Source organism: Choloepus didactylus, chromosome 15 (genome assembly GCF_015220235.1).
Source record: "Choloepus didactylus isolate mChoDid1 chromosome 15, mChoDid1.pri, whole genome shotgun sequence".
Taxonomy (NCBI): Eukaryota; Metazoa; Chordata; class Mammalia; order Pilosa; family Megalonychidae; genus Choloepus; species Choloepus didactylus.
In genome coordinates, this window is record NC_051321.1 from 88000835 (window position 1) to 88024247 (window position 23413).

The following is a 23413-nucleotide window of genomic DNA, read 5'->3' on the forward strand; positions in this document are numbered from 1 at the left end:
GGGATTGCCACCAGGGTCCCCAGGGTCCTGCAAATTTGCACCTTGTGGGAAAGGAGCCTGGTTCCAGATCAGGACTACGGAACATGAAACTGCAGAGCAGGAAATCTAAAACAATCCCAGAGCCAGGATGGGCCGTCCATGAGAGTGGCCAAGCGTCCACACTGCTCCCTCAGACAGGGCACAAAACAATCCACAGGAAGGTTCTGAGGGGCTGGGATGTCATCCCCAGTTTTGTCCATCTAACCATACCTGTGTCCGTCCATCCATCCATCTATCCATCCATCCAGTCACCTATCCATTCACCCATCCATCCATCCTTCCATCTGTCCATCCATCCGTCTGTCCACCCATCCTTCTGTCCATCTATCCATCCATCCATCCATCCATCGATTTATCCATTTATCCGTCCATTCAACAAATATTGACTCAGTTTCTTCCCAGTGCCAGTGATGGTCTAGGTTCAAGGATACTTGGGGCGTTAATCCTATTTGGGAGATAAACAATAAATAAACAAACAGATAGACAAGAAAATAAAACTATTGTTATGAAGTGATTAATAATTGGTGCACATTGTCTGAGTAGAGGACCACCTGCAGGTGCCCAAGGTGATATGCAAGAGAGCCCTGGGCTGTGGGGGCCTCACCTGGACTGTACCACTCACTGCTCAGGTCCAAACACTGGGCATTAGCCTCGGCTCCAGCCTTCCCCACACACCCAAAACTCAGTGTGTCCCGGGACTGTGACGCCATTCTACATGCTGAGTCTGTCCAGTTCTCTCCATCTTCCTTCTGTGGGCCTGTTTCACGGGTTGTCATGGGTCATCATGGGTTGTCATGGGTCACACCCACAGATGCAAAACACGTGGATAGCACCGACCCCTTGCTCACCCTCTCTTAGCAACCATCACACCACCTGCTGTTTCCTGAGCATTGATTGTGAGCCCAGAATTCTAACCTCACTCTGGTGCTCACCTGAGCTTGGCTCACAGGGGCAGGGGGCCCTGGGACTTGGCACTCAGGCTTGGGGCCAGGCTTCCTGGTTCAAACCCTGGCTCTGCCACTTGTGGGCAGGGCTGTGGCCATTCTGTGCTCACTGGCAGAGAGGGGGAAACAGCACCTGTCTCGGGCCCTGCTGGGGGCTGATCAGTGCATGCAAACAGTGCCTGGCAGGTGGAAGCAGATGGAAGCAGATGGAAGCATCTGCTTAGAGAAAGAAGGAAAGGAGATGGGGGCATGGAGAGGTAAAGAGACTGGTCTGAGGACCCCAGCCCCCCTCCACCTCCAGGCTGTGGTAAATGGAATTATTTTCTTAATTTCCTTCTCAGATTGTTCAAGTTTATAGAAATTCAGTTGATTTTTTTTCTATTAGTCCTGTATCCATCAACCTTGTTGAACTTATTTATTAGTCCTAATGGCTTCTTGTGGGTTCCCTAGAATTTTCTATCCTTGAGATCATTTCTTCTAAGAATAGAGACAGTTTTACTTCTTCCTCACCAATCTAGATGCCTTTTGTTTCTTTGTCTTGTTAATCACGCTGGCTAGAGCAATGTGGAATAGAAGTGATAAGAGCAGACATCCTTGTCCAGATGTTAGGGAGAAAACATTGTTTTTAAGTATGATATTAACTGTGGGTTCTTTGAAGGCATCCTTTATAACATTGGGGAGTTCCTCCTTATTCCTAGTATGCTAAGTGTTTTGAACATGAAAGGGTGTTGGATTTTGTCAAATGCTCTTTTTGCATCTATCGAGATGATTACAGTTTGGTCTTTTGTTCTATTGATATGGTGTTTCACATTGATTCATCCTTTTGAGTTGAATCAACTTGGCATTCCTGGATAAATTCCACTTAGTCATGGTGTGTAAACTTTGTTACATGTTGCTGGATTTGGGTTGCTTGTATTTTGCTGAAGATCTTTATTTTATATTGATAAAGGATATTGGCCTGTAATTTTATTGTTGTGGTGTATCTGTCTGGGTTTGGTAGCAAGATAATGCTGGCCTCATAGAATGGGGTGCAAAGTGTTTCTTTCTCTCCTATGTTTTGGAATAGTATATGAAGGATTGGTATTAATTTGTCTTTAAATGTTTTGTAGAATTTACAAAACATTTAAAAGCCTGAGCTTTTCTTTGTGGAAAGCTTTTTGATTACCAGCTCAATATCTTTACTTGTTTGTAGGTCTATTCAGATTTTCTATTTCACCTTGCATCAGTTTTGGTGGTTTTTGTCTTTGTAGGAGTTAGTTATTCATTTCACCAATGTTATCTAATTTGCTGGCATACAATTTTTTTGCAGTATCCTCTTATAATCCATTTTATTTCTGTTAGATTGGTAGTAAAGTCCTCTCTTTTATTTCTGATTTTAGAACTTTAAATCTTCTCTCTTTTGTCTTGTTCAGTTCAGCTAAAGATTGGTCAATTTTATTGATCATTTTAGAGAAACAACTATTGATTTCTTTGGTTTTCTCTATTGTTCAATTTATTTTATTTATTTTGGTCTAATCTTTTTTATTTCATTCCTTCTGCTTACTTTGAATTTATTTTACCCTTCTTTTACTAGTGTCTTTGGATGGAAGTTTGTTACCAAGTTGAGATATTTCTTTAATATTAACATTTACAGCTATGAAATTTCTTCTAAGCACCACTTTAGTTGTATCCCATAAGTTTTGGTGTGCTATGTTTTTGTTTTCATTCATCTCAAAGTGTTATGCAATTTCCCTTGTGATTTCTTCTTTGACCCATTGGTTATTTAGGAGTGTATTGTTTTGTTTCCACAAATTTGTAAAATGTCAAATTTCTTTCTGATATTGACTTCTAATTTCAATCAGTTGTGGTTGGAGAATAAACTGTGGGTGATTTCAGTCCTTTTAAATTTATTGAGGCTTATCTTATGGCCTAACAAATGGTTTCACCTGAAGAATGTCCCATGTGAACTTGGGAAGAATGTGTATTCTGTTGTTGTTGCGTGGAGTGTTCTATATATGTCTGTTAAGCCTAGTTGGTTTATAGTGCCATTCAAGACTTATGTTTCCTCATTTATCTTCTATCTAGTTGTTCTACCCATTATTTAAAGTGGAGTATTAAAGTCTCCATTATTATTTTTTAATTGTCTATTTCCCTGTCAATTCTGCAAACTTTTGCTTCATATATTGTGGACTCTGCTGTTAGGTACACATAAGATTTTAATATTTATGTCTTTCTGATTGATACTGTCTTTTATCATTATAAAATGCCCTTCTTTATCCCTGGAAATGTTTTTTACCTTAAAGTTTATTTTGCATGAAATTGGTATAGCTACTCGAGCTCTCTTTTGTATGCATAATATATCTTCTTCGTACTTTTACTTTCAACCTATTTGTGTCTTTGAATCTAAAGTACCACTTTTGTAACAGCATATATTGGATCTTTTTTTAAAAAATCTATCAATCTCAACTTTTATTGAAGTGTTTAATCTATTTACACTTAGTGCAATTTCTGATGAGGTTGTTCATGTCTGTCATTTTGCTACTGGCTTTCTATACATCTTATATCTTTTTGTTCCTTTATTGCCTCCATTCCTGCCCTCTTTTGTTTTAAATAAGGTGTTTTCTAGGGTACTATTTTAATGCCTTGTTTCTTTCATGATATATTTTCTTGGTGAGTTACTAGTTATTTTTGAAGTGAGTCCCTGGGTTTACAATTCACCTATTTAAAACAATATAGTTTGTATTAATAGCAACTTAATTTCAATCATATACAAGAAATTTGCTTCAATATAGCTCAGTTTCCTCCCTCCTTTTGGACTTCTTTTGGGTACTACAAATTACAACATTATACAGTATTAGCCCAGCAACACAGTTATAATTATTGCTTTTTGAAGTTGTCTTTTATATCAGATAAGAGAAGAAAAGAGTTACACATTTACACTTTCATGTTTTAAATTTGCTGTTATCTTTACTGGTGCTCTTTACTTCTTCATGAAGATTAGAATGATTGTCTAATGCTCTTTCTTTTCAGCCTGAAGGACTTTCTTTAATTTCCTAAATACTAAAACTGCAGGGCCAATTTTCTAGCAACAAATTCAATTTTTATTTATCCGGGACTGTCTTAATTTCTCTTTTGTGTTCAAAGGATAGTTTTGCTGGATATAGAATTCTTGGTTCACAGTCCCTTTTCCCCTCAGCACTTGAATATATCATCCCACTGCTTCCTGGTTTTTGATGAGAAGTGAACTGTTAATCTTATAGAGAATCCATTGCTGCTTTCAATATTCTGTCTTTTGACAGCTTGACTATGATGTGTCCAGGTGTGGATCTCTTAAGTTTATGCTACTTGGAGTCCATTGAACTTCATGGATATGTAGACTAATATTTTTCTTTAACTATGTGAAGTTCCATTATTTCTTCAAATATTCTTTTTTTATGTGTGTGTGTGTGTGTGTCAAGTAGCTACTATTTTATATATACACACACATATATATGTATGTATTTTATTGAGATTGTTCACATACCATACAACTATCCAAAGATCCAAAGTGTACAATCAATTGCCCATGATACCATCATACATCTGTGCATCCATCACCACAACTGATTTTTTTTTTCAAATTTTAGAATATTTTCATTACTCCAGAAAATGAATAAAGACAAAATAAGGAGACTCAAATCTTCCTATACCCCTAACTACCACCCCCTCTCCATTATTGATTGATAGTTTTGGTATAGTATATTTGTTACTGCTGATGAAAGAATGTTAAAATACTACTCACTGTAGTATATAGTTTGCAATAGGTATATTTTTTTCCTGTATGCCTCTCTATTATTAACTTCTAGTTATAGTGTCATACATTTGTTCTAGTTCATGAGAGAGATTTCTAATATTTGTATAGTTAATCACAGACATTGCCTACCACAAGAGTCACTGTTTTATACATTCCCATCTTTTAACCTCCAGCTTTCCTTCTGGTGACATATGTGACTCTGAGCTTATGCTTTCCACCACCTTCACACACCTTTCAGCACTGTTGGTTATTCTCACAACATGCTACCATCACCTCTATCCATTTCCAAATGTTTAAGTTCACCCTAGTTGAACATTCTGCTCATAATAAGCAACTGCTCCCCATTCTTTAGCCTCATTCTATATTCTGGTAACTTATATTTCGTGTCTATGAGTTTACATATTATAATTAGTTCATATCAGTGAGATCCTGCAATATTTGCCATTATGTGTCTGCCTTATTTCACTCAATATAGTGCCCTCAAGATTTCTTCATCAACCCCTTTCTTTAAGACGGTTTTGTTCACACACCATACATTCTGTCCTAAGTAAACATTGGTTCCCTGTATAATCATGTATTTATGCATTCACCACCATCACCACTATCTATATAAGGATATCTCCACTTCTTCCCCAAAGAGAAGGAAGAGACAAAGAAGGCAGAGAGACAAAAGAAAAAGAAAAAAGAAAGAGAGAGAGAAATAAAACAACAACAACAAAAAACATGACAGGTAGAAAGCAACAAAAGGAAAGATAGCATTCACCTAAAGTAGAGTAAAGAGTCAGACAACATCACCAATGCCAGGAGTCCCATATCCTTCCCCTATTCCCACCCCCCCCCACCATGTGCATTTAACTTTGGTTTACTGCCTTTGTTATATTAAATGAAGCGTAATACAATGTTTCCGTTAATTATAGTCTCTAGTTTGCATTGTTGTATTTTCCCCCCAATCCCACCCTATTTTTAACACCTTGCAATGTTGACATTCATTTGTTCTACCTCATGCAAAACATATTTTATTTTATTACAATTGTTGAGCACCCTAGGTTTCTCTGAATTACACAGTCCCAGTCCTTATCCTTCATCTTTTGTTCTGGTGTCCCACATGGTCCCAGCCTTCCTCTTGCAACCATACTCACAGTCATCTTTGTTCAGTGTACTTACATTGCTGTGCAACTGTCTCCCAAAATGGTGTTCCAAACCTCTCACTCCTGTCTTTTCCTTTCTGTCTGCAGTGCTTCCTTTAGTGTTTCCTGTAGAGCAGGTATCTTGTTCACAAACTCTGTCATTGTCTGTCTGACAATATTTTAAGCTCTCCCTCATATTTGAAGGACAGTTTTGCCGGATATAGGATTCTTGGTTGGTGGTTTTTCTCTTTCAGTATCATAAATATATCACCCCACTTCCTTCTTGCCTCCATGGTTTCTATTGAGAAATCTGCACATGGTCTTAACAAGCTTCCTTTGTATGTGAGAGATTGCTTTTCTCTTGCTGCTTTCAGGATTCTGTCTTTACCTTTAACTTTTGATAATCTGATTATTAAGTGTCTTGGCATAGGCCTATTCAGATCTATTCTGTTTAGGGTATGCTGTGCTTCTTGGATCCATAATTTTATGTCTTTCATAAGAGATGAGAAATTTTCATTGATTATTTCCTCTATTATTATTCTGTCCCTTTTCCCTTCTCTTCTCCTTCTGGGACACCAATGACATGTAAATTTTTGCTTTTCATTTTGTCTTTAAGTTCCTGGAGATGTTGCTCATATTTTGCCATTCTTTTCTCTATCTGTTCTTTTGTGTGTAGGCTTTCAGGTGCCTTGTTCTCTAGTTCCTGAGTGTTTTCTTCTGCCTCTTGAGATCTGCTGCTGTATGTTTCCAGTGTGTCTTTCATCTCTTGTGTTGTGCCTTTCATTTCCATAGATTCTGCCAGTCAGTTTTTCGAGCTTTCAATTTCTACCTTATGTACGTCCTGTGTTTTCATTATATGGTTCAGCTCTTTCACCATATCTTCCCTAAACTTTTGAATTTACTTATTATTAGTTGTTTCAATTCCTGCATCACAGTTGAAGTGCAAGTTTGTTCCCCTGGCCAGGCCATAACCTCATTTTTCTTGGCGTAGGTTGTAGTTTTCTCTTGTCTAGGCATGGTTTCCTTGGTTACCCCAATCAGGCCTCCCCAGACCAGAATGGGCTAAGGTCCCAGAAGGAAGAAATATTCAGTAAACAGTTTCCCTGAAGGTGTGTCTTAGAAAATGAGTACACCCTCTGATGCCTCCGGTCACTGTGCTTTTCTGCCAAGCAGGTGGCACCTGTTAGCCTATAATTCTTGACTGGTGTAAGGAGGTGTAGCTCTTTTTCCCCAAGTTCTGAATGAAAGGCAGGTAGTAGAGCTGGGCCCCACCCTTTTCCTCTTAGAGAAGATAGACCCCCTAGGGAGAGGTCATTAGCATTTCAGTGGTCTCTCTCTGCCTGTGCTCTCTCCACTCTTGTCTGGGTCAGAGGACTGGGAACTGAAAATGGCTGAGGCTTTCTCCACTGAGCCAAAACAGGGAGAGAAAGCCCCCTTCAGGGCCAGTCCATGGCCACCCTCCAGCTCTCCAAGGTCAGCCTTCACCCAAAGCTTCTGTCTGCTTGTTGGGGATTCATATCGAGCAGTCCACACTTGTTAATTAAAACTCCAATTGGAGCTCAGCTGAGCTGTATTTGCTTGCTCAGAGAGAGCTGCTCTCTGGCTCCATGAGGCTTTGCAGCTCAGGCTGTGGGGGGAGGGGGCTCTCAGCTTGGAGCTGCAGTTTTTACTTACAGATTTTATGCTGCAATCTTGGGCATTCCTCCCAATTTAGGTTGGTGTATGAGTGGACAGTCATGTTTGTCCCCCCGCAGTTATTCCAGATTATTTACTAGCTGTTCCTGGTTGCTTATTAGTTGTTCCACAGGAACAAACTAGCTTCCACTCCTCTCTATTCCGCCATCTTAGATCCTAGCCAAATATTCTTTTGGCTACTTTCTCTCATCTCTTTCTGGACTCCCATTATTTGTGTGTTGGTATAGTTGATTTTGTCTCACAGGTCTATTAAACTTTGTTCATTTTTCTTCATTCTTTTTTTCTTTCTATTCCTCAGGTTCCTCAGATTGATAATCTCTGTTCACCTATCTTCAAGTTTTCTGGTTGTTTCTTCTGCTAGTTCAAATCTGCTGTTTAGCATTCTAGTGAATGTTTAATTTCAGTTATTTTAATTTTCAAGTCCCAAATTTCCATATGATTCCTTTTTCAATACAGTTTTTATATCCTCATCGATATTCTCTAAGTTGGTGAAACATCATTGTTAGACTTTCCTTCTTTAGGCATAGTTTCCTTCAGTTATTTGATCATATTTACAATAGCATATTTACAATAGCTGATTTCAATTCTATCTAGTAGGTCCAATATCAAGGCTTCCTCAGGGACAGTTTCTACTGACGGCTTTTTCCTGGATATGGACTATATTTTCCTGTGTCTTTGTGTATCTCATGATTTTTTGTTGAAAAATGAACATTTACAATAATGTAGCAACTGTGGAAATCAGATCCCCCAACCAAGTTTTGTTTTTGTTGCTGCTACAACAGTTCTTTGTTTACTGACTTTCCTGAATTACTTCCATAAGTTTGGATGCTTTGCAGTATGCAGCTACTGATGCCTACAAAGAGTTCCTTAAATGCCTTGAACCAATAAGTCTCCCAGCCTTTTCCACAGAGCTGTGTGTTGTTTGCATTGGGCATGACTTTGATGCTCAGGCATGTAGTTTCAAAGTGTGCCTGAACTTTTGTTTCCTGGTTTACAGAAACTGAAGACCAGCTAGAAGTGAGAGATGACATCCTTCTTGGTTCTTTCCTAGTATGCACACAAGTATGCACATGTACATGGCTTTCTAGATTCCCAGAAATAGTCAGTACTTTTCAAAGCCTGGTACAGTTATCTCATTCCCTAGTATTTCCTTTTAAGTTTTTTCATCAGTCTTTCATTATCCTTAAATTGTATTGCCCCCTTGGCAGCTGCATTGTTGAAAACTTGCTGTTAATTGTTGTCAACAAATTTTCTCAGCATGAGAGCTCTTTGTACATAGTGAGCTCTGAGTGAGGGCAAATAAAGACAAGCTGTGAGAATGCAGCTTTTCAGAAAACTGCCAGACAGGTCAAATAGTGATAATTCTCACTTTTGGGGAGAGTAAAACCCATTCTAACCCTCCACACTCCTAGGAACTCCTAGGCTGCTGGTTTTCACAGCCACCTTAGCTGTGAAGCTGTTGGTTTTCAAGAATATGAGGGATCTGGGGAGAGAGGGATGGGAATAAGGCAGGTTAAAATGACATAAAATTCACTGTTCTTATCAAGATTCCACTGTTTTTACTGAATAAACATAACTTAGACTCTTGTAAGCCTTTGGTTAACTTTCAGAGTTATGTAAAATTTGGTTTTAACCATTTTTGTCAGTGTTCTCATTGCTTTTATGAAGGAGAGGATTTTCAGAGGTTTTACACCACTATTCCAAGAATGCTTTCATGGAGTTTTTCAAAGGGAGTATAATTTGGAGGGAGGAACTCTTCAGATTCTGACGCCAAAGAAGATCACAGATGCTCATTATGTCAGAGCTATCAGAGCCTTGGTGAGGCCCTCATCCAGCCACCATTTTCAATGAAGAAGATCCTGCGGTTCAGAGAGGAACATGATCCTGCCCTAGACCTAATGTCTAGATTGAATGGAGGAGGTCTCTGTTCCCTTCCTCTAATATCCTCCTTTCTCTCTCCCTTCAGAAAGGGAAGGCCTCCTCTCCATGCTAATACTGGTCTTTTACTAGTAGGCAGATCAGTTCTCATTAAAACAATTGTTATCATATTCAGGACCATATTTCAGGCTTCACGTTAACTTCTCATGAAGTTAGGAAGTTGAATCAGGGCACGGAAGGCTCATTCTACTAGTGTTCTCTCTCCTTCCTCTCTTTTCCTCATGTGTCTCTTTGGGCATGGGTAGAATGTCAGGATTTGGGGGAAGAAATTTTGCTTGGGTCTGAGCTAATATAATGTACATATGCTGCTTTTTCTTGACCAATGGTGTTAGACACTACAGAATAACTTCCTACCATTACAGTTAAGGATTTAGCCTGCTTAGACCTATTCTTCTCACTCCTCCTACTCCTACACAGCCAATGCTGGTAATCATAGGTTTATTTAAAGCAATATCAGACATCCCTCTTAATAGTATTTTCCATATGGTCAAACATGACAGAAAACATCTTATTTTCTCCTTGTGGACCATTTTCCCAGATCTTTCCTCCCCCCTTCCTCTAGTCCAATCTGAACTGGCTGCTCTCTAGACCCACAACACAGAGCCCATCAAGAGAGGCTCCACTACTTTCCCGATGAGATTTCCTTTGCCACTCTGTTTTGTTGAATCTCTTTTCTTCTGGACCTTTATCTTCCCCCTTCTCAGCCTACCCTCTCATTTAGTTGAAACACATCTTTCAGAAACCTCCTGAGAGAGAGCATATGAGGTATCTTTATAATACTCTTGCTCAGTTGGTACTTTTGATGATATAGAATTTAGTTTCTAATGCAATTTTACTCAGAAATGTGAAAACATTTCTCACTATCATCTAGCTTCTTTAGTTGCTCTGAGGACTATGTAATTCTAATTTGAAGCCCTTTTTGTGTGACTTGTGAAATTTCCCTCCATCTGAAAACCTTCAAGATATTCTCTCTAAATCTAGTATTTTGAAATTTCAAAATAGTATTCCATGGTGTGTGTGCTTGTTTGAATCCAGTATGTACACAGAAAGGCCATGTTCTGTTAATCCAATCTTGTGTGTGCAGACCTATTGTGGGTGGGATCTTTTGATAAGGTTGTTTCCATGGAATGTGACCCACCCAATTGAGGGTGGGAACTTTTAATTAGATTATTTACATGGAGATGAGGCTTCACCTATTTGAGGTGGATCTTAATTAGTTTACTGGCATCCTCTATGAGAGGATAAAAGGCAGAGACATTTTGAAGAGAGCTCAGAGATGCTTAGAGAGAAAATGCCCAGAGACGTTTTGGAGACAGCCATTGAAACCAGAATCAGGAGATGCTAAGCTAAGAGACAAAACCCAGAATTTGCCCCATAGAGGCTAAGTGAGAACCCACAGATACTTAAGGGGAAAGCCACTGGAATCAGAAGCTGAAAGCAATACAACCTGGGAGCAAAAGACCAGCAGATGCCAGCCACACGGCTTCCCGGCTAACAGATGTGTTCTGGACACCTTTTCCTTAGAGAAGGTATCCATCTCTTGATGCCTTAATTTGGACATTTTCATGGCCTTAGAATTGCAAATTTGTGAACTAATAAACCCCCATTGTAAAAGCCAATCCATTTCTGGTATTTTGCATTTTTGGCAACTTTAGTAAACCGGAACAGTGTGTGTCTTTTTACTAGTCATCCAGTGGGGCCTTTTAATACAGAGATTCAATTTTCCTTAAAGTTCAGAAAACTACTTTGTATTTTAAAATATAATTTCCTTTCTTCATTTTTTTCTGTGCTTTCTAGTTGGAAATCTGATATTCTGATTATTCAGATCCAGGACCTCTAATTTTCTTCCTGGTAGAGTTACTCAACTTCATTTGCTAACCTTTATATTGAAATTTTTATTTGGTACATTATATTTGTTTTTAAATTTCCAATATCTGGTTCTTGATTTCTATTTCTTGTGTCATAGATGCAATATATTCTCTCATCTCTCTGACAGTATTTGTTATAGACTTTTAGAGTTTTCTTCTGATCCATGAATTATCTTAGGTTCTATTTGCCTGTCTGTCTGTCTGCTTGTTTTGACCATTGTTGTGCATGTCTGTCATGACTGACCTCCATCAATTGCTTCATTTATAGGAGTGAGCCTCTAAAAAATGGATTAGGGACTTCCAGTTTCAGTTCTGAAATGTATAGAGCTTAGCAATTGTCACTCGCATCCTTACAAGAAAAAGCTGGGAAAACTGAAAGTCAACTTATTTTGGACCCATAAGAGAACTGAAATTGTGAGGCAAACTGCCAATCTAAATCTTGAGACAGAAGCATGCTGAGAGATACAGCTTCCAGGATTTGCTTACCTGGAGCTGAAGCAGCTGGAATTCATAACACTTACATGGTTATTTTATTTTATTGTGAATGGCCACATCATAAGGAGGTCATCACACTTATATGGGCTTTTATAGCAGCAACTCCACCAGGTTCCCACGGAGCAGATCTGAGAAGATTCACCCATGGCCCTGGCCTGAGGAGGGGGCAATCTCAAAGCCCACCCAGACTGCTCTCTCTAGCAAAGGCCTTGTATCCAGGGGGAAAGAATTAGCCAAAGGGGAATTCTGAAACCACTTCCTAAAAGGGGAAGGAAATCTTGCCTAGTTCTAGAATTCCTGTCTTATGAAAATAGGTCAACAGGAGACAGGGCTTCAGGAAAATAGATTGGGAGCCCTGCAGCCAGGGAACTGAGGTGTTGGCATGGGCGGTGGAAAGTGAGAGGAGGGGAGGTAGAGATACTTGTGAAGGCTGCACCCTGAGACATAGTCCTAAGATACGGACACTTAATCAGATCATACAATGCTCTCCCTTCCCGATGCCCTGCCACCACCACAATCCTCCAGGGCAATAACAGCAATTACAGCCAATGGAGCTGCAAGACACAGACTCTCTCTGAGGGGGAGTACAAAAATACACCCCAAACTAGGACGGGAGACAGAAACAAGGGCCCTAGAGGAATTTGAAGCTGCAGGTGCTGATAGCTGCAACAAGCAAACACAGTTAGGCTCCTCACCAGATTAACATAATCCTCACTCAAAGGCCTATTTACCTCAGTACCTAATATCCCAGACTTTCAGTGAAAACTTTCCAGGCATCCTAAGAGGCAAGAGAAAACACGTTCTGTAGAGACAAAGTGAGCATCAGAACTAGACTCGGATATGACACAGATATTGGAATTATCATATGGGGAATTTAAAGTAGCTTTGATTAATATGTTAAAGACTAATGGAAAAAGTAGACAACATTCAAAAACATATTGGTAATATCAGTTTATAATATCAGTATAATATCAGTAATAATGTGGAAATTCTAAGAAAGAATCAAAATTAAATGCTAGATGTGACAAGCACAAGACCAAGGATTGCTGGCAGCCAGCTCCAGAATCCCAGTCTTTGGGAAGCAAGCATGGCCTTGATGATGCCTTGATCTGGACTTTCTTGTAGCCTCAGATGTGTGAGCAAATAAATTCCCATTGTCTATGCTGAACTACTGTATTTGCTTGAGCAGAACAGGAAACTAAAACATCAGGCAAAGAATGAATATATGTATCTGTTACTTTTCTCAAATGGAATAAAATAATTTCTTCTGTGAAAGAAAATTGATAAAGTAAAATGCTAGAAATCATAAGCACAACAATAGAGCTGAATAATGTCTTCACCAGGCTCATCAATAGACTCAATATAGCTGAGGAAAGTGTCGGTGCATGTGCCAGTTTGAATGTATTATGTCCCCCAAATGCCATTATCTTTGATGTAATCTTGTGTGGGCAGATGTTTTCAGTGTTGATTAGATTTCTTTGAGTGCTTCTTTGGAGATGTGCCCCACCCAGCTGTGGGTGATGAGTCTGATGAGATATTTCCATGGAGGCATGGCCCCACCCATTCAGGGTGGACCTTGATCAGTGGAGCTATATAAATGAGCCAACAGGCAGAGGGAACTCAGTGCAGCTGAGAGTGAACTTTTGAAGAGGAGATACAGCTAAGAGAGACACTTTGAAGAACACACTGGAACTGAGAGAGAAGCTTCAGCTTACAGAGACATTTTGGAGACAGCCTTTGAAAGCAGACTTTTGCTCCGGAGAAGCTAATAGAGGACAAATACCCCAAGTGCAACTAAGAGTGATATTTTTGAGGAACTGCAGCCTAGAGAGGAATGTCCTGGGAGAAAGCCATTTTGAAACCAGAACTTTGGAGCAGATGCCAGCCACGTGCCTTCCCAGCTAACAGAGGTTTTCCAGGCACCATTGGCCACCCTCCAGTGAAGGTACCTGATTGCTGATGTGTTACCTTGGACACTTTATGGCCTTAAGACTGTAAATGTGTAACCAAATAAACCCCCTTTAAAAAAATCCAATCCATCTCTGGTGTTTTGCATTCCAGCAGCATTAGCAAACTAGAACAGTACACTTGAAGATAGATCAATAGAAATGCCCCAAACTGAAAGCAAAAGAGCAAAACAGGGTGAAAAAAAGTAAAAACAAATCCAGAACAGAACATCCAAGAACTGTGGGACAATTTTCAAAAGATGCAACATATGCATAATTGGAAAGGAGAAGAAAGAGAGAATGGAGCAAAAGAAATATTTGAGGCAATAATGGCCAAGAACTTTCCAAACTTAATTACAGTCACTGAACCACAGATTCAGCAGGCCTGGAGAAAGTCAAGCAGAATAAATAAGAAAAAAGGTTACACCCAGGCATATCATGTTAAAACCTAAGAAAACCAAAAACAAAGAGAAAGCCTCAAAAGCAGCCAGAGTAGAACCACCCACCTAACCTATAGAAAAACAAGGATAAACATCTCAGTGTGCATCTTATCAAAAACCATGCAAGTAAGAAGAGAACAGTGAAGTATTTAAAGTTTTGAAAGAAAAAATACCCACCAACATAAAATCCTTTTTACAGTGAAATTATCATTCAAAAGTAAAGAGGAAGTACTTTCTCAAACAAGGAAAATCTGTGGGGATTCATCAACAGCAGACCTGCCCTGCAAGAAATTTTAAAATACTTTCTTTAAGCAGAAGGAACATGAAAAGGCCAGAAACTTAGATACACAAAAAAGAAAGAGTGTCAGGGAAGGAATAAATGTAAACAAAATAAAATCTCCATTTTTTTAATTAATTCATCTAAAAGATAACTGTGTTTAAAGATAATAGTATCAGTGTAACAATTTTAACATATGGATGAATGGTCTAAATATGAATTAAAAGACAGAGATTTTCAGAGTGTATAAAAATCAATACCCAATTAGAGAAACCCACTTTAAATATCAACATAGGTTATATGTAGGATTAAGCCACAAGGGAGGTTAGAATCAGATGGATAGATAAAAATAGATCATGTCAACAATAATCAAGAGAAAGCTGGAGTAGCTGTATTAATTACAGACAAAGCAGACTATAGAACAAGGAAAATTATCAGAAAAAAGAGGGCACTACATAATGATAAAGTGACAAATTCTCCAGGAAGACATGACAATCCTAAATGTGCATGCACCTAGCAAGAAAGCATCATAATACATAAGGCAAAAACTGATATAATGGAAAGGAGAAATAGGCAAATTCACTATTATATTTGGAGACTTCAAAATCCCTTTGTCAGTAATTGATGGATTAAGCAGGTGTAAAATCAATAAAGATATAGATGACCTGAATAGCACTATCAAACAACTTGATCTGATTGATATTTATAGAATCATTCAATGACAATAGAATATACATTTTTTTCTGAAGCTTGCAAGGAACATTCAGCAAGATAGACCATGTCCAGGGCCATAAAACAGATCTTAACTAGTTGGAAAGAACATTAATCACTCAAAGTGTGTTTCCACAACACAATGGATTAAACCAGAAATCAGTAACAGAAAGGTAGTTGGAGAACCCCAAATATGTGGCAGGTAGTGTAATTCTAAATAATACAGATCTAAGAAGATGTCTCAAGAGACATTAAAATATTTTCAACTAAATGAAAATGAAAATAAGAATTATAAATATTTGTGGGGTATAGCAAAAGTAGTGATTAGAGGGAAATTTGTAGCACTAAATGCATATATTAGAAAAGAAGAAATACGTAATGTTAATAACCTAAGCTTCCACCTTAGGAAACTAGAGAAAAAAGAGCAACTAAAGCCTAAACTGAGCAGAAGAAAAGAATAAAATTTAGATCCAAAATCAAAGAAGAAAAAAATCAATAGAGAGAGAAAAAAAATGAACCCCAAGCTGGTTCTTTGAGATGATCTATAGAATTGGTAAATCTCTAGCCAGACTAACCAAAAAAAGAAAAAATGAACTAGAAGACAGAAATTACCAATATTGGAAATGAATGAGGAGACATTATCTCATGGTTGTTAAAAGGATAATAAAGGAATACTGTGAACAATGCATGCCCACGACTGATGAAATGGACCAACTGCTTGAAATAAACTCCCAGAACTCACACAAGTAGAAACAAGTAACCTGAATAGGCCTCTGTCTACTGCAGAAATTGAGCTGATAATTAATAACCTCCCTTTGCCCCTGATTCTCCACTAAAAAAACACTTTAGGCCCTGAAGGTTTCACTTGTGGATTCCACCAAACAGTTAAGGAAGAGATGATACTGATTTTCTGCAATCTCTTTGAGAACAAATATAGTTTCTGGTATGGGAAAGTGGGTTGCTCCTGTTATAGATACATAAAAATGTGGAAATGCCTTTGGAATTGGGTAATGGGGTGAAGTTGGAAGAATTCTGAGCCTTTTGTTAGAAAAATCCTAGATTGCTTCGAAGAGACTGCTCTTAGATTCTTGTTAGACTGTTGAATGCAGTTATTCCTTTTTGTAAAAAATTTAAAAAAAGAAAGAAACTGAGCATATGTCAGTATGTCAATAAAAATATGAGAAGGCTACAAAAAAGAAAAGAAAGAAAAAGAAAAAGAAATGCGGATGTTAAAGGTACTTCTGCTGAAGCCTTAGAAGGACAAGGTGAATGTATTATTGGAAACTGGAAGAAAGGCCATCCTTGTTATAAAGTGGCAGAGAACTTGCAAGTGTGTTCTGATGTGGGAGGGAAGGTAGAACTTGTAAGCAGTGATCTTGGACATTTAGCTGAGGAGCTTTTCAAGCTAAGAGTGAAAGGTGCAGCCTGTCTACTCCTTGCTGCTTGTAGGAGAATCAGAGAGGAAAGGGATAAGCTGAGAGCTGAGATGTTAGGCACACAGGAACCAGAAATTGATGCCTTGGAAAATTCTCAGTCTATCCAGATAGTCTGGATTCTGAGCTTCTCCTCTGATGCTAGGGCCAGAAGTGGCTCTATCAGGGCCCTCTCTGAGCTCCCAGGAGGTGAATTCCCAGAGAACAGGACTACTTATAAGGCTGTGGTTGAGAAACCCTTTGATAAAGAGCTTGTGGCTGTACACGGATCCGCTCAGTCATCTCAGAGGAAGTCAGGATTGAAAATGTACTTGTCTAGGGAAAGAGAAGGGAGAACTGCAGTGGCAGCTCTTATCGGAAACTCATTCTACTGATCCAAACTCCAACCATAGATAAACTGAGACCAGACACCAGAGAATCTGAGAGCAGCCAGCCCAGCAGAGAGGAGAGAGGCATAGAAAAAAACAGCACGAAAAACTCCAAAATAAAAGCAGAGGATTTTTGGAGTTCTGGTGAACATAGAAAGGGGAAGGGCAGAGCTCAGGCCCTGAGGCTCATATGCAAATCCCGAAGAAAAGCTGATCTCTCTGCCCTGTGGACCTTTCCTTAATGGCCCTAATTGCTTTGTCTCTTAGCATTTCAATAACCCATTAGATCTGTGAGGAGGGCCCCTTTTTTTTTTTTTTTTAATCCTTTTTTCTTTTTCTAAAACAATTGCTCTAAGAAGCCCAATACAGAAAGCCTCAAAGACTTGCAATTTGGGCAGGTCAAGACAAGAGCAGAACTAAGAGAGCTCTGAGACAAAAGGCAATAAACCAGTGGCTGAGAAAATTCACTAAACACCACAACTTCCCAAGAAAAGGGGGGTGTCTGCTCACAGCCATCATCCTGGTGGACAGGAAACACTCCTGCCCATTGCCAGCCCCATAGCCCAGAGCTGCCCCAGACAACCCAGTGTGATGGAAGTGCTTCAAATAACAGGTACACACCACAAAACTGGGCGTGGACATTAGCCTTCCCTGCAACCTCAGCTGATTGTCCCAGAGTTGGGAAGGTGGAGCAGTGTGAATTAACAAAGCCCCATTCAGCCATCATTTCAGCAGACTGGGAGCCTCCCTACACAGCCCAGCAGCCCAGAACCGCCCTGGGAGGACAACACTCACCTGTGACATAGCACAGTCATCCCTCAACAGAGGACCAGGGGGTGCACGGCCTGGAAGAGGGACCCACTCACAAGTCTCAGGAGCCATACGCCAATACCAAGGACTTGTGGGTCAGTGGCAGAGACAAACTGTGGCAGGACTGAACTGAAGGATTAGACTATTGCAGCAGCTTTAAAACTCCAGGATCACCAGGGAGATTTGATTGTTAGAGACACCCCCCCTCCCTGACCGCCCAGAAACACGCCCCATATACAGGGCAGGCAACACCAACTACACACGCAAGCTTGGTACACCAATTGGACCTCACAAGACTCATTCCCCCACTCACCACAAAGGCAAAGCAGGTGAGAACTGGCTTGTGGAGAACAGGTGGCTCGTGGACGCCACCTGCTGGTTAGTTAGAGAAAGTGTACTCCACGAAGCTGTAGATCTGATAAATTAGAGATAAGGACTTCAATTGGTCTACAAATCCTAAAACAACCCTATCAAGTTCAGCAAATGCCAAGAGGCCAAAAACAACAGAAAATTATAAAGCATATGAAAAAACCAGATGATATGGATAACCCAAGCCCAAGTACCCAAATCAAAAGATCAGAAGAGACACAGCACCTAGAGCAGCTACTCAAAGAACTAAAGATGAACAATGAGACCATAGTATGAGATACAAAGGGTATCAAGAAGACCCTAGAAGAGCATAAAGAAGACATTGCAAGACTAAATAAAAAAATAGATGATCTTATGGAAATTAAAGAAACTGTTGACCACATTAAAAAGATTCTGGACACTCATAGTACAAGACTAGAGGAAGTTGAACAACGAATCAGTGACCTGGAAGATGACAGAATGGAAAATGAAAGCATAAAAGAAAGAATGGGGAAAAAAATTGAAAAAATCGAAATGGACCTCGGGGATATGATAGATAATATGAAACGTCCGAATATAAGACTCATTGGTGTTCCAGAAGGGGAAGAAAAGGGTAAAGGTCTAGGAAGAGTATTCAAAGAAATTGTTGGGGAAGACTTCCCAAATCTTTTAAACAACCTAAATACACAAATCATAAATGCCCAGCGAACCCCAAATAGAATAAATCCAAATAAACCCACTCCGAGACATATTCTGATTACACGGTCAAACACGGAAGAGAAGGAGCAAGTTCTGAAAGCAGCAAGAGAAAAGCAATTCACCACATACAAAGGAAACAGCGTAAGACTAAGTAGTGACTACTCAGCACCCACCATGGAGGCAAGAAGGCAGTGGCACGATATATTTAAAATTCTGAGTGAGAAAAATTTCCAACCAAGAATACTTTATCCAGCAAAGCTCTCCTTCAAATTTGAGGGAGAGCTTAAATTTTTCACAGACATACAAATGCTGAGAGAATTTGCTAACAAGAGACCTGCCCTACTGGAAATACTAAAGGGAGCCCTACAGACAGAGAAACAAAGAAAGGACAGAGAGACATGGAGAAAGGTTCAGTACTAAAGAGATTCGGTATGGGTAAAATAAAGGATATTAATAGACAGAGGGGAAAAATATGTATGACAAACATAAACCAAAGGATAAGATGGCTGATTCAAGAAATGCCTTCATGGTTATAACGTTGAATGTAAATGGATTAAACTCCCCAATTAAAAAATATAGATTGGCAGAATGGATCAAAAAAAATGAACCATCAATATGTTTCATACAAGAGACTCATCTTAGACACAGGGACACAAAGAAATTGAAAGTGAAAGGATGGAAAAAAATATTTCATGCAAGCTACAGCCAAAAGAAAGCTGGTGTAGCAATATTAATCTCAGATAAAATAGACTTTAAATGCAGGGATGTTTTGAAAGACAAAGAAGGCCACTACATGCTAATAAAAGGGGCAATTCAGCAAGAAGAAATAACAATCGTAAATGTCTATGCACCCAATCAAGGTGCCACAAAATACATGAGAGAAACACTGGCTAAACTAAAGGAAGCAATTGATGTTTCCACAATAATTGTGGGAGACTTCAACACATCACTCTCTCCTATAGATAGATCAACCAGACAGAAGACCAATAAGGAAATTGAAAACCTAAACAATCTGAGGAATGAATTAGATTTAACAGACATATACAGAACATTACATCCCAAATCACCAGGATACACATACTTTTCTAGTGCTCACGTAACTTTCTCCAGAATAGATCATATGCTGGGACATAAAACAAGGCTCAATAAATTTAAAAAGATTGAAATTATTCAAAGCACATTCTCTGACCACAATGGAATACAATTAGAAGTCAATAACCATCAGAGACTTAGAAAATTCACAAATACCTGGAGGTTAAACAACACACTCCTAAACAATCAGTGGGTTAAAGAAGAAATAGCAATAGAAATTGCTAAATATATAGAGACGAATGAAAATGAGAACACAACATACCAAAACCTATGGGATGGAGCAGAAGCAGTGCTGAGGGGGAAATTTATAGCACTAAACACATATATTAAAAAGGAAGAAAGAGCCAAAATCAAAGAACTAATGGATCAACTGAAGAAGCTAGAAAATGAACAGCAAACCAATCCTAAACCAAGTAGAAGAAAAGAAATAACAAGGATTAAAGCAGAAATAAATGACATAGAGAACAAAAAAAAAAAAAAAACAATAGAGAGGATAAATATCACCAAAAGTTGTACTTGTCTAGGAAGGATCTGTGGAATATCCTTTTGTCTGATAGCTTGGTCACCCTTGAGTTGCATGGAAAATTGACAAGCTTTCTTAGAATTTGATATTCTGTGTGAATAGAAGCACTGCCGGTGTGGAATGAAGGGGGCAAAGATGGGATTAACTGAAGGAAAAATGACTTCAAGGGCAGAACCAAAGAAGCAGAGGTCTGGATCCAAGTGATCTCCTTGGGCCAAGAGAGAGGGCTCACCCAACATGTGTGTGGAAAGGGTGGATCAGTCTCTGTGCTTGGAGGGTCAGACCTTCGGCTCAGATGCTTGGAAGGAGCAGGTCTTCGGCCCAGGCATTTGGAGAGGGCAGGGCTTCCGATCCACCCCAATGCTGAGAGGGTGGGGTCTATGCCCAGGTATTCTGGGAACAGTGTGGCCACTACCCCAATGCTTGGAGAGAGAAGGATCTAGGTCCCAGCATTTGGGGAGAACACGGCCACTGCCCCCATGCTTGGAAAGAGTGGGGCTATGGCTCCAGTAGGGCTAGAGGACAAAGCATCAGCCCACAGATGACTCTCAGACCTTGAAATCTGGTGGTTTGCCCTGCTGGGTTTCAGACTTCCTTGGGACCCTATACCCCTGTTTTCCTTCCAATTTCTCCTTCTGGAATGGGGATGTCTATCCTAGACTTGTCCCACCATTGTATTTCAGAAGCAAATAACCTGTTTTCTAGGTTTCATGGGTCCACAGACAGAGAGGACTTTTGCTACAGGATGGACCACACCCACAATTGATTTTGATGAGAGTTTAGACTTAGAGTTGTTGCCCAGATGGCTAAAGACTTTGGGCGTGTTGTGATGAAATGAATGCATTTTGCATAGAGAAGAGCATGTGCTTTTGGAGTTTAGAAGGCAGACTCTGGTAGGTTGAATTACATGCCTCAGCAAACACGATCTTAATCTTAATCCTCATTCCTGTGGGTGTGGACCCATTGTAAATAGGACCTCTTGAAGTTATTATTTTTTAGTTAAGATGTGACCCAGCTGAATGAGGGTGGGTCTCAATTTGGATACTGGAGGCCTTATAAAGAGAAGCTGGAAGTCACAGGAGTGAGAAAAGAGAGGACATGGCCATGTGATGTGAGGCAGAGATGCAAGCCAAGGAACCCCAAGGATTGCCAGCCAGCACCAGAAAGCTACTGACCAGGGGAGGAAGCAAGAATTCTAGCCTTAAAAACAGCAAGACAGTAAATTCCCATTGTTCAAGTCAACCCATTGTGTAGTACTTGTGATAGCAGCTCTGGAAAACTAAGTCAGAAATAGAGGACTTGGGCAGCATTATAACAATTAGACCTAACAGCCATCTATAGAACAGTCCACCTGACAACAGCTAATACACCTTCACAACTGCACATGTACCATTCTCCAAGACAGACTATTTGTTAGGATGTAAAATGAGTCTCAACCAATTTTAAAAGAATTAAATCATACAAAGTATCTTCTCTGATCACAATAGAATGATGCTGGGAATTAATACAGAAGGAAAATGAAAATTTACAAAAATGTGGAAATTAAATCGCACACTCTTAGATAACAAATGGGTCAAAGAAGAAATCACCAGGAAAATTAGAAAATACTTTGAGATGGTTGAAAACAAAAGACGATACACCAAAACTTATGGGATGTGGTGAAAGCAATGCTCAGAGGGAAATTTATAGAGGTAAATGCTTACATTAAAAAAGAAGAAAGATCTTAAGTCAATAACTTATCATTGCACCTTAAGGAACTATATAAAAAGAAGAGCAAATGAAACCCAAAGCTAGAAGAAGGAAAGAAATAATAAAGATAAGAGCAGAGATAAGTGAAATAGAAAAGAGAAAAGCAAAAGAGAATCAACAAAACCAAAAGCTGGTTCTTTGAAACAATCAACAAAATTGGAAAACCTTTAATTAAACTGACTAAGGAAAAAAAGAGAGAAGACACAAATAACTGATATAAGAAATGAAAGGGGAACATTACTACCATCCTTACAGAAATAAAAAAGTTTATGAGACTACTATGGACAATTGTATACCAAGAAATTGGATAATCTAAATGGAATGAACAAATTCCCAGAAATGCGCAAATTACCTAAACTGACTCAAGAAGAAATAGAAGATCTGAATAGACTTACAACATGTAATGATATTGAATCAGTAATCAAAAACTTACCAGTGAAGAAAAGTCCAAAACCAGATGTTTTTGCTGATTAATTCTACTGAAAACTTAAAGGAGAATTAACACCAATCCTTCTTAAACTTTTTTTTTAATTCAGTTTTATTGAAATACATTCACACACCATACAATCATCCATGATATACAATCCACTGTCCACAGTATGATAACATAGTTATGCGTTCATCACCACAATCTGTCTCTGAACATTTTCCTTACATCAGAAAGAACCAGAACAAGAATAAAAATTAAAAGTGAAAAAAGAACACCCAAATCATCCCCCCATCCCACCCCATTTGTCCTTTAGTTTTTATCCCCATTCCTCCACTCATCCATACACTAGATAAAGAGGGTGTGATCCATAAGGTCTTCACAATCACACTGTCACCCTTTGTAATCTACATTATTATATAATTGTCTTCAGGAGTCCAGACTGCTGGGTTGGAGTTTGGTAGTTTCAGGTATTTACTTCTAGCTATTCCAATACATTAAAGCCTAAGAGGTGTTATCTATATAGTGCATAAGAATGTCCACCAGCGTGACCTCTTGACTCCATTTGGAATCTCTCAGCCACTGAAAGTATTTCATCTCATTTTGCATCCCCCTTTTGGTCAAGAAGATACTCTCAGTCCCACGATGCCGGGTCCACATTCATCCCCGGGAGTCATACTCTGCGTTGCCAGGGAGATTTACACCCCTGGGA